Here is a 3,336-nt window from a genome sequence, read left to right as displayed (position 1 = left end):
GACCCAAACCACCCCAAAGCCAAAACCCAATGTGAGATCATATATTTTATTATTGTTTTAAGCCACTAACTTTGAATTTTTTTATTTTTGCGCAGCAAAGGATAACTTATACAGCTAGAAGCATGAAAAGATCTGGTATACAGGCATACCTCATAGATATTTCATGTTCAGTTCCAGACCACCACAATAAAGCAGGTTGTAATCATTTTGCTGGTGGAGGGTCTTGCTTTCAGTTTGTTTAAAAAAAAAAAAAGCAACACCTGTGAAGCACAGTGGTTTGCCTGCACTGTGAGATGGTGGCAGGAGAGACCACAGCCAGGGACTTGAAGTTTAGAGACGCTTCTGAAGCGCCAAGATCAGGGTAATAGTGGGAGAGGGCGCCATCTGGTGGAAGACGGTGTGTTTACATTCCCTTCTCTTCCCACTCCTATTTTTCTAACTTGTTCTACCCAGCATTTCCTTCTGGAATTTCTCCAAGGGCCACAGTGAGGTTTATGAGTCAATTATGTGGCCTTACGTACCATCACGTATAGGTGCAAAGACTAACATCTCAAAAATGTTAATTTAAGGTATTATCCTCTTTTACTATTTTATTTTCTCCCTTGGTTTCTTCCACCTGGGGAAAGCATCAGTGGCACCAGGATTTGAGGCAAAGAATGAAGACTCAGAACGCTGGAGAAGGGAAAGAAAGAACTAAGAGAACTTGATTATAAAACATCCGAGTCAGACCTCAGAAAGCGGAGTACAGCTGACCCATCTCTAATTACCAGGGGAAGCCTTTGTTCGTTGATGTTGGCCACGACTGTTGTCCCTTTCTGGTCTTTAGAGGCTTCTTGTATTTTCCAATGATCCCCCCAAATAATATCTAAGAGTTCTTGAATAATATCCCTCAATTATGTCGTTTCCAGAAGAGAGAACCAATAATACTACTAGTCACTGACAGCTTAAGGCCAGTGGCCCAGGCAGACCCAAGGAGGAGTAACTGAAATTTACCTTTGGAGTAAATTGCTGATGGTGAGATTTCAGGTAGTTAAGATATTGAAGAAAAAGATTCTTCTTTTATACTTCCTCTAAACCAGGGGTCCTCAAACTTTTTAAACAGGGGGCCAGTTCACTGTCCCTCAGACCGTTGGAGGGCCGGACTATAGTTTAAAAAAAACTATGAACAAATTCCTATGCACACTGCACATATCTTATTTTGAAGTAAAAAAACAAAACGGGAACAAATACAATATTTGTATTTGCATGTGGCCCGCAGGCCGTAGTTTGAGGACCCCTGCAACTCATCCTAAAGAGGCAGAGTCCAGCAGACAAGCCTGGGCCGGCCACAGAGCCAAGCCCATTCCCTTAACAAGTAGGGGTATTTCTGAATATAATAGTAGTTAGTGGTATACAGCATGCCCCCTTATCTGCTATTTTATTTTCCACTGTTTCATTTACCCTGGTCCAAAAACATTAAATGGGAAATTACAGAAATAAGCAATTCATAAGTTTTAAATTGTGTGCTATTCCAAGCAGTGTGATGGAATCTTGTGCTGTTTTGCTTTGTCCTGCCAGGTATGTGCCTCATACCTTTGTCCAGTATGTGCACACTGCATATGCTACAGGCCCGTTAGCCACTTAGATGACTTGGTTAGCAATCAACTGTTGTGGCATCACAGTGCTTGTGTTCAAATAATACTTATTTTACCCAATAATGACCTCAGAAAGCAAGAATAGTGATACTGGTGATTTGGATATGCCAAAGAGAAGCTGTAAAGTGCTTCCTTAAATGAAAAGGTAAGTATAGTACAACAAGATATTTTGAGAGAGACCCCATTCACATAACTTTTATTACAGTTTATTGTTATAATTGTTCTATTTTATTATTAGTTGTTATTGTTAATCTCTTACTGTGCCTAATTTATGAGTTAAAGTTTACCATAGATAGGCATGTTTGGAAAAAACATAGTATATATATAGGGCTTCATACTATGCTGGAGTTTTAAGCATCCACTGGAGGTCTTGGAACATACACACACATACACACACACACACACACACCCGCCCCCAACCCACTCCCCATAATCTGGAACTACTGTATGTGGGATTCTATTCTACATTCTGGCCGTTTGAAGGGAAACGATTGCTTCCACCTGGGGCAATCAGGGAAGGAATACAGACATTTGACTCCTGCTTAGATAAACAGATTGGATTGGGACCAAAGCTGGAGTGGGGGAAGGGCATTCCTCCGCAAGCTCACAGCACAAGCGAGGCAATGCCCAAGCAGTGGAGGGGTTCAGTTGGCTTAAGTTAAGAGACTCTTGAAGGGGAGGAGGAGGGGATGAGGCCAGTAAATTAAAACTAAGAATGGCGGTGGTATGATTGGGTGCACCAGAGTCCATTGACACGTAAGGTTCAAATCAAGCTTCCAGTTGCATGTTGGCTGAGTGACATGGATGAAGTTTCTTAACATGTCTCAGATTCCTCAACTGAAAATGAGGATAACCCTAATAGGGTTGTTGGGGGAGGACTACCTAAGATACTGCCTATAGAGAGCTTAGTCCAGTGCCTGGTGGCTGGTAAACCCTCAATAAGTGCTAGCATTTTTTTTTAACTTTTAAAAGATATATATTTTTATTGAATTTAGAGAGGAAGGGAGAGGGATAGAAACATCGATGTGGAACTTCATCCATGGGTTGCCTCCTAACGCCCCCTACTGGGGATCTAACCCTCAACCCAGGCATGTGCCCTGACCAGAATCCAACTGAGACCTCCCGGTTAATGGGCTGAAGCTCAACCATTGAGCCACACCAGCCAGGTGCTAGCATTATTATTATTAATGCAAAACCATCGGGTGTGTGCTTTAGGGGAGATTAACTGGACAACCAGAGAAGTGGATTGAGTTGGGAAAGGCCTGCCCTTGCACCTATACACAGCAGCTGCTCAGGAAACATTGAACGGAGTTGTATTTTCTGCCAGGCTTACGAGGCATACAGGTTTCTGCCTTTCGTGGGCGCAGGGTCCAGAGGAGGGGAGTTAAGTGCCAAAGTTGGGGAGGAGGATGCAGGCGTAAGTTCTTCAGTTTATCTTCTTTCCAACTGTTCCCTGTCGGAATCTTCCAGAGCAAAGCGGAGGGGGTGAGGGGGCGAAACGAGGGGCCGGGTTCCGAAACGCCTGCCCCCGGGCTTCGCAGGATGTGGCGAAGGGATGTTGCGCATGCGCAGAGCGAAGTCAGGGCGGGGCTCGGCAGGGAAAGCACGCAGGCGCAGTGCTGACGAGAGCGTTTACCTGGCCGGAGTGGGCGGAGCTAAACCCGGAGCGGACCGGAGGCGGGGCGAGCGCGATGACGTCACG

The sequence above is a fragment of the Myotis brandtii genome, unplaced genomic scaffold (genome assembly GCF_000412655.1).
Source record: "Myotis brandtii unplaced genomic scaffold, ASM41265v1 scaffold902, whole genome shotgun sequence".
In the NCBI taxonomy this organism is placed as follows: Eukaryota; Metazoa; Chordata; class Mammalia; order Chiroptera; family Vespertilionidae; genus Myotis; species Myotis brandtii.
The sequence above is the reverse complement of the archived record's forward strand: the minus strand, read 5'-3'. Positions refer to the sequence as shown.